Genomic DNA, 9894 nt, shown 5'->3' with positions numbered 1-9894 from the left:
TTGGCTTGATGGACGAACGTGCCCTGGGGAGTTTGCTTGATCTGCAGCCCGAGGAAGAACTGCAGCTCACCCATCATGCTCATCTCGAACTCCCTGGACATCTGCTCAAAAAACTTGGAGACAAGAGCGTGAGAAGAGCCACCAAAGATAATATCATCCACGTATATCTGAACTAAATGAAAATCAATGCCAGATCGCATGAGGAACAAAGTTTTATCCACACATCCCATTTTAAAACCCTGAGCCAGCAAAAATGATTCAGTCTATCATACCAAGCTCTGGGTGCCTGTTTCAAACCATAAAGAGCTTTCTGAAGTTTATAAACACGGTTTGGAAACTTGGGATTTTCGAAACCAGGGGGTTGCTTCACATAAACCTCTTCTTCAATAAAGATATTCAAGAAGGCAGATTTAACATCGATTTGGAAAACCTTAAAACCCTTGGAAGCAGCAAATGCAAGAAAGATTCGAATAGCTTCCAGACGAGCAACAGGGGCAAAAGTTCCCTCAAAATCAGTACCCTCTTTTTGGCAAAACCCCTGGGCAACAAGACGAACCTTGTTTCGAACAACCAAACCATCCTCACCCTGCTTGTTTTTGAAAACCCACTTCGTTCCGATGGGATTACAAGCAGGTGGAGGCTCGACTAAAACCCAAACTTGGTTTCTTTCAAAATTTTCAAGTTCCTCATGCATGGCATTGACCCAATTAGAATCAGAAAGAACGTGTCCAATATCTTTGGACTCAAAAGAGGCAACAAACGTTGAATGAGCAAGGGCAGCGATACTTGTTACCTTGGACCTGGTGACTCGCTCGTTGAGATCACCTAGCATCTGTTGAGGTGGATGACGACGCTGAATGTGTCGCGGTGCTTCCCGTGTCGAAGTCGCCTCCTCCTCAACCAAAGCTGGTGCCTCCTCAGGTGCAGCTGGTGAAGCCTGAGTCACCTCCTCGATCAGCCCCCGTGAAGTAGACATAGTCGGATCGGGGCCGTCATCATCGTCCGAGCTCGTGGCGGAGGCAACTGGGTCTACAGCACGCGTGGTAGCCTCAGCCTCTCCCTCCGCAGCTTATTCCTCCTCATCTTCAAAGATGGAGGTGCCGAGCTCATCATCTCCTGCAACTTCAAAGACAGAAGAATTGCACGGTGCAGTCTCGTCGAACGTGACTTCACAAGTCTCTCCGACAATCTTAGTATCAATAATCAGCACACGGTACGCTCTAGAGTGAGAAGCATAACCGATAAAAATACCATCAGACGAGCGAGACTCAAACTTATCAAGATTTCCATCTTTCAGCACAAAGCACCGGCAACCGAAAACTCTGAGATGGTCAACACGAGGCTGGCGTCCAAAACGCAACTCATAAGAAGTCCTGTGCATGAAAGCACGCAAGAAAATGCGGTTGGACACATAACAAGCAGTGTTAACCGCCTCAGCCCAGTATTTGCGAGGAGTCCTATGCTCATCGAGCATCGTCCTCGCCATCTCAACCAGCGTCCGATTCTTCCGCTCTACAACTCCATTCTGCTGTGGAGTGTAGGGAGAAGAATACTGGTGTTCAAGCCCTTGATCACTGCAAAAGACGTCAAAATGAGCGTTTTTGAATTCTGTGCCATTATCACTGCGAATCGCTCTCATGGCCTGGGGTAGCTCGTTTTTCAACCTCAAGATCAAGTCTCGAACAAACTCGAAAGCCTCATCCTTGGTTCTCATGAAAAAGACCCAAGAATAGCGAGAAAAATCGTCCACGATCACAAGAACGTACCACTTCCCACCAACAGACATCACCCGAGAAGGACCGACAGTGTCCATGTGAAGCAACTCTCCAGGGTGAGAGGTCATCACCTGATTAACCGGCGGATGTGAAGTGGCAATCATCTTCCCGTGGCGACACGGATGACAAACAAGGTCCTTTTCAAACTTCAATTTGGGCAATTCTCAGATCAGGCCAAGTGCGCTTAGTCTCGACAACAAATCGAAGCTCAAATGTCGAAGTCTCCTATGCCACTTCCACAAATTAGAAGAAGGACCAGCCAACAAGCAACAAGAAGGGCCAAGAGGAGTTCCAGAGAAATCAACTAAGAAAACCCGATCGCGAGGTGTAATCCGGCAAACCAAATCCCCTCTGGAATCAAGAACACGCGAACAGCCCCCTTTAAAGCGAACCTCAAACCCCTCATCAAGAAGTTGCGAAACTATTGTCGGTCGAAACCCACCGGCGAGCAGCGACAGGCATCACGAAGAGCCGGGAGGTCGCCGGGGCGCTGGCAGGCACTGCTCCCTCGTCGACGGCCTGCAATTCCGTCACGCGCCCGGAGATTCTGTGGAAAGCCGGGCGTGCCACCTGACCTATACCCGATCAGGAGGGTGCGAACGTGCTCCAAACAGTTTCCTGCGTACAAAGACATGTGTAAACGTAAGTCCGAGTCATGGTCGGCTCCCCGGGACGACTCTTGCATCGGCTTTAAAGAGCCGATCGAGTCCCGGTATCAGATTGGATCTGTATCTATCCGGATATTGATGAATAAAGCGAATGACTGTAAAGCTGCTTCAATTAAATCTAACTAATCTAATCCACGATGGTAACAGCTTCACTGCTAGATCGGAACATCCTACACATGACTGGGCCTAATGAACGTAACAGACAACTAAACCATAACCCAAAACAGAGGCCTAAGAACTAGCAAGAGCCGATTCTCGGAACAATCCCTATCAAGGCTAAGATAAAGCATCTACTACACCACCGGATCATCCAATCCGTTTGCAAGGCCTAACCTAGCAGATATTACGTCAACTCTTAAGATAAGAGCAAACCATAACAGATTAGATCTACTAGACATAAAAGAAGCAGGGTGTTGCCTCTGTGCAACTAATTCTATGCGACAAGAACTAGCATAAGATTGAAATGTGACTGCACAGAGGCAACATGATATTCGTAGATGATAAGCAACAAAGCACAATAGATCTACTAAAAGCCATGCTACGAACATCAAGATAACTAGTACTACTCGCCATCAAAAACGCTTCAGTACGAGTAATACCAAGGTAGAAGCAAGAACAATACTGCCCTGATTGCAAGAAGCAATCAGGGCAGCATGGCGCTTACTTGGATGAAACCCTAGGATTAGGGGTGGCGATGCGCCGAGAGTTGTTGTTTGCGAGACGTGATGACGCTCTCTCTTCATGAATAATAGAGGGTACATATTTATAGTCCGGAGACTTGGGAAATAATCTAAACTAATCTTGTCCCGATTGGACTCTATCTCTAATCTTAAACTAAATCTAAGGATACATGGCCCATGTGGCCCAGATGCTCACGCAGGAGCCGATTTACAAGTCTTCTTCAATCTTCTGCTTTAAGCCCATCTTACTTTCGGCCCATAAATTAATCCTGTTAATTTATGGCGATAACACATGCCCCCCTGGTTTTGGCAATGATAGTTCCAAAACCAATCCATCGCTTCATCTTCCCGTTAATGCTCATTAAACACACTGCAACCACCAAGGAAGATGCAACGTCTCTGCAACTGGCTCCTTGTAGAATGTGAAACTGCCGATCCGTCTTCCATCTTTTTGCTATTTAATCTCACCCCGAATCGGCTCTTCTTCACAGCGAACTCCTTCTTCCTCCCAAAGCCAGTAGCGCAGAAAACCCCAATCCTTTACCAGCCATGGCGATCTCTTCCTCCTCCGACTCCAACTCCTTCGGAGACTCTCCCTCCTCCTCTTCTCCTTCTTCTTCCCCCCTCCCTGCTTCTTCCATCGACTCCATTCCGGAGAGTCGGGAGCCGACGCCGGAGTGGGACCCAACCGCAGCGTACGAAGCGCTGGCTCCTCTGCACTGGGATGCAGAGGAGTTCGACTTCGGGGTCGTCTCTGAGAAGGACGAGCCCGAAACTGAAGGAGAAGACCTCTGGCTCCTGTTCCAGGAGGAGTCGGAGAACGGCGAGGAAGAAGACCCCTCTTCAGACGGAGTCGATTCCTCCTCGGAAGAGGAGATCGACTCCCCCTCCGATGACGACGAGCCGATGGGCGGAAAGCTCTTCCGGTTCCTCGGGTCCTCCGAGGAGGACAGCGAGGAGGAGAACAGCGGCGACGGCGACAGCTGGAGTGACTCCGGGTCTGAAGGCGGCAGCAGCGCCTTCAGCAGCGACGACGACGACGACGATGACAGCGACGACGACGACAACGGGGATGCGCCGGCCCGAAGCCCCAAGCGTCGTAGGTACTACGTACCTACGAGCAGTAGCAGTAGCATCGTAGGGGTAGGGTCACTAAGCCGAAGGATTAATTCCTTTGTAAAATTGGCTTTCCTTGTAATGAACTTTCCTTTAATGAAATCGAATTTCCTTCAATTCCGTGCATCCGTTTACTTTCCAAAAAGCCGATGGCAATGCATCAGGCTTCTATAAATATCCAAGAGCCGACGAAATTCAAACTAGAAGCAACCCGCACAAGAATAGAGTATCACTTCCAACTTGAACCGAACCCGACGAACTCTCAAATTCGAGCATAATTCGAAAACCAAACTCTACAAATTCGAGCAAGAACTCTCCAAGCCCTAAGTCAACAGATCTGAACCATGGCAGATTCTGCAGCTCAGACGACAAGCTCTGCAATCGATGATGCGGCAATATGCGGCCTGAAGTTAATAATCGGCCTATTCCTTTAGTTTTCTTCAGCTTATCAAGCCTCTGAAACACTAAACTCTGAAACATGACACCATATGCATACTTCTGAATTTCTGAACTTCAGGTGTCAGACATCCTTCTGCCGCATCCCTCCAATCCAAAATCTTTCTGTCTTGGCCCACAAACCCATGAAAACCCAATAGATTTGATCTCTTGTGAAGCAAATAGGATCCCTTTTATGAGTCAAAACATCGATCTGAACCTCTAGGCTGACTGCTTGAGAGCCTGGCCTAATCCCCCTGAGAGCTGGATTACATGGTATAGCAGAGTAGCAAAAACTTATATGCCCTTGTGGCAGGATTTGAACATAGCCGATGCACTTAGCTTATCACTGTCACCCCTTGACAAAGATGAAAATCTTCTGAAAACCATCGGCTATTTTTGGTCTGATGCTCTGAACTGCTTCCTCTTTGGTCATGGACCCATGACCATTACTCTGCTAGATGTTACCATGATCACTGGCCTAGATTTTGGATCTCCTAATCCTGTTGCCCACAAAATGGCAGAAGTCCCCTTCAAACTTTCTTCCAAGGTTAACCGCACAAACTGGGGCACTTACATGAATCAGCACATGAAAACAAAAGGTCCAGTGACTGAGAAGGAACACACAGCCTTCTTAAACCTTTGGCTAGAGCACTTCATCTTCTGTGGTCCTTCTTTAGCTCCAACCAAGAACTATCTTCCCTTGGCCTATCACCTGGCCCATGGCAATCACACCGGCCTAGGCAAACTTTTTCTTGGAGAAACCTACAGTTACCTCCATTTGATGACATCTAACCTGCTCAACCACAAGAAACTGAGAACTGGAGGCCCTTGGTGGTTTATTCAGTTGTGGGCACAATTGTACTTCCAGCACCATATTCCCAACTTCCAAGGCCTGACCAAGAACTCTTTCCCTAATGAGAGTGGCAAACCAATTAGATGTACTAGTTACGGCCAAGCTTTATTTAGTCTCACTGGCAGTAAACTGAATTCAGCAGATGCAGCAAACTGGTTCAGAGTCTTCTACAAAGGACTAGATAATCCCCTCTACTTCCCATTTACTGAATCTGAATCCTTTGAAAACCCAACTGCCTTCAGATTAGATAACTTTGCCGATGACGACAACACTCGGCATCTGTATTCTTTGATGATTCGACCTGGCTTCCTCCCTGTTGGCATCAGCACCTCTAACAGAATTATCAAGCTAGGTTATGAACCTTACCAACCAGTTATAGCAGCTCGGCAATTTGGCCTAGGACAGGTCCCTCCCCACTTCCATATTCACCACTTGGTGGAGAGCAGAGCCGATCTGCCTGATGGTCTCACCAGCTCAAGATGCTACATCATGTTCGATGACCTCCACATTCCAATACCAGCCGATCTGCCCTTCACCTCCTCATCAATCGACTTCAGCACATGGTGGGGAATGTGGAAAACACATGTATTCAGGAAAGCTCTAGGTCCTCGACTGCAGCAAATTGATCCTGAATATGTAATCCCTGAGGAAGAGGTACTGAATTTATGCATTTTACTCTTTCCAGATCATCCATCCTTCCACTTGTCTAATTCTTACTCACCCTGTTTGCAGCAACAAGATGGTCCAGAACCTATGACCAGCAACGGGGAGCCATTCCACTTTCTTCCAACTGCTCCTAATGTACTCTTCTGCAAAGGATCACCAACAATGAAGAAAGTGATAATGACTGTTCAGCCAGACTTACTTCAGATGGCTTCCAAACGAAGACAAACTTCTGCAAGTGTTGCCCCCCGAGTCTTGACCAAGAAAAGGAAGATGATCACGAGGCGAGTGATCAAGAAACCAGCACCAGTTTCTCCGAGTCCATCAGAGTCCAACACCAACTAGGTAACTCATCTTTCTAAAACTTCTTCTTTATTTCATACATATGTACTCTGGTTGACTGTAATTCTATTTCCAGGACGCAGCTGAAGAAATCCCCAATGTAGAAAGCCTGGAACAATATGAGATGGCTGCAACTCCTGATGCACTGATGGATGCAAAGGAGGAACAAACCGATACAGTCGATGTTCTTGATGTCAACACAAGCTCTAACAGGACGATTGCTCCTGAACCGCCCAACACTTCTTCTTCAGAACAGGTAACATTACAAAACCAATTCTGAACCAGCCGATAGCTCCATAAATGCATCTTGCTCTAACTCCAGATATGTCCATAGGGCTTTGATATTTCAGGTTTGCTTTCCTTTGACCCGGCATCAATGGGTCTGACTATCCCTGGAGCAGAGACATCATCTTTGCAGCAATCGGCTAACTTGGCACATCAGCTTCAACTCATCAAGGATCTACTATCTGCTCCGATCACTGCTCTGGTTGATGATTCCAGCAAGATAAAGAACATCTTCGAGCAAATAGAATCCCAACTCCCGGAGCCATTGCAAATCAAGCTCTGGCCAGCCAGCAACCTTCCATTCTTTCGGATAGAAGTGAATAAAGCACAACAAAGGATGGAAGCACGTCGCTCTCAAGCTTCTCTGAAAGCTGACATTACCCAAAAGTGCAAGGCCCTTAACCAGAAGAAGGCAACTCTAGATATCAAAGCTGACGTGTCTACCAACATGAACCGACTCGACCTCCTGAAGAAAGAACTGGCAGAACTCGAAGAAAAAGTTCGTACCGCCAAGAGACTCATCCAGGCCGAGGAGGCTACCATTGCAAACTCCAAACAAGAAACCCAGAAAATAGCCGAACAGATACAAGCAGAGTTTGCAGAGATAAGCACCTTGAGTCGGCAGATAGTAACAGGCGATGGCAAGGATGACGAAGCAATCATAGCACGAGCAAATACCATCCGCACAGAAGCCATCCACGCCATAGAAGAATTCCTGAACCAGTAGATAGGCTCAAGAAACAATTAGTACTGCCTGTTAACCTGAAACTTGTAACTATTTTAAAAACATCTTAAGTCGATGGTTACACATTGGTTGTTCGCTTCTCATATATATTTTTACTAGCCAACTCAAAGTGTTGGTTTCTTCTCTTTTTTTTACTGGCCAACTCAATGTGTTGGCCTGTCATGATTTTTTTTTACTGGCCAACTCAACGTGTTGGCCTTTCTCAGTACAGCCGGATGGACCTCATCGGCTCTTGGCCTTTCTCAGTACAGCCGGATGGACCTCATCGGCTCTTGTTATTCGCTTTCCCACATGCTCGGGAAATACTTCTTGAGATGTTGGCCATTGACAGCAACAGGAAACTTGACGCCGTCCAATTCCTCGAGCATGTATGCATTCCCAGGCAAAACCTGATCAACCTTGTATGGCTCGTGCCAAGTTGGAGACCACTTGCCATACTTTTTATCTTTAGTCCCCAATGGCAATACTGCCTCCCAAACCAAGTCTCCAACCTGGAAATTCTTTGGCTTGACCTTCTTGTTGTATGCGCGAGCAACTTTAGCCTTATTTTCCTTGATCTTCTCCAGCGACCAAAGCCTTAGCTCTGTCAGGTCCTCCACATTGTCATTCATCAAGGCTGCATACTGTTCAGTTGTTAGATCATTCTGGAACTCGACACGCCTTGATCCGGCCGTTATCTCCCATGGTAACACAGCGTCTTGGCCGTAGACTAAATGGTATGGCGATGTCTTGGTGGATCCGTGACATGAGATACGATATGCCCACAAAGCTTCCAACAACACTTCATGCCAGCGCCTAGGATATTCATCGATCTTTCTCTTTATGAGCTTGATGAGGCTCTGGTTGGATGCTTCAGCTTGTCCATTAGCCTGGGCATAATATGGAGATGATCTGATCAGCTTAATTCCCATGTCATCGGCAAACTTCCTGAATTCCTCTGATATAAAGACCGATCCTCCATCGGTCGTAATGGTCTGAGGGATCCCAAATCTGTGAATGATGTGCTCTTTGACAAAGCTGATCACATCTTTTGACGCTACTGTCCTCATGGGCACTGCCTCCACCCACTTTGTGAAATAATCTATAGCAGCTAAGACCCATTGGTGACCCTTGCTAGATGATGGGTTGATCTGACCAATCATGTCCATGGCCCAACCCCTGAATGGCCACGGCTTGATGATAGGATTCATTACTGATGCTGGCACTATCTGAATTTTGCCAAACCTCTGACATGCCTGACACCCTTTGTAATATTTGAAACAATCTTCAAGCATAGTGGGCCAGTAATAACCCGATTGCCTAATCAGCCACTTCATCTTGTGAGCCGATTGATGAGTACCGCAGGCTCCTTCATGAACCTCATGCAAGAGCCGTTTTGACTCTGAAGGTCCCAGACATTTAAGCAGTAGTCCTTCCAAGGTCCTGTAGAACATGTCATCCCCTATCAGAACATACTTCATGGCCTTGAGTCTTATCCTTCTGGGTGCCCCCCGAGCCGAATCCTTCAAGTAATTGAAGATATCGGCTCTCCAGTCTCCGGGTTCTAGAAACTGAACCTCTACATCGACTCCATCGGCTATTTTCCTATACCCGGAAGCCATCTGTGCCAAATCATTGGCTTCATTGTTCAGAGTCCTGCGTATCCAGTGGAAATTGATGTACCTGAATTGTGACATCAACTCACGGCACTGCATCCATATTGGGAAAAGAGCCTCACTCTCACATCTATATTCTTCCGTGAGCTGAGAAATCACCAGCTTTGAATCTCCAAAAATTTCCACCGCTTCTGCACCAGCTTCGAGGAGTAGTTCCATCCCTTTGCGAGCGGATTCATATTCCACCAAATTATTGGTGCATGGGTCAGTCATCCTGATGGAAAAGGAGTAAGTCGCCCCACGAGGCGAGACCAATAGAATTCCCACCCCGCACCCATCATCACAAGCCGATCCGTCAAAGAACAAAGCCCAAGCACGAATAAATAATGCAGCAATATCAGTGCTGATCCTGTCTGCAACAAGACCCGCCAGTGCTTGTCCTTTGAGCGCTTTCGCAGGTTGATACCGAATATCGAACTCTGACAATGCAAACATCCATTTTCCAAGCCGGCCTTTCAGGACAGGAGCCGACAGCATGTGCTTTATGACATCCGATTTGCATATGGCAATTGTTTCCGCCGAGAGCAAAATATGAAGAAGCTTTGTACATGTAAAGTATAAGCAAAGACAAAGCTTCTCGATTTCAGGATACCTGGTCTCGGCGTCTAACATGCGTCTGCTGAGGTAGAAAACCACCCTCTCTTGACCGTCGTGCTTCTGGACTAACACCGAAG

The sequence above is a fragment of the Panicum virgatum genome, chromosome 8N, assembly GCF_016808335.1.
Source record: "Panicum virgatum strain AP13 chromosome 8N, P.virgatum_v5, whole genome shotgun sequence".
NCBI lineage: Eukaryota > Viridiplantae > Streptophyta > Magnoliopsida > Poales > Poaceae > Panicum > Panicum virgatum.
Note: the sequence above shows the minus strand (reverse complement) of the source record.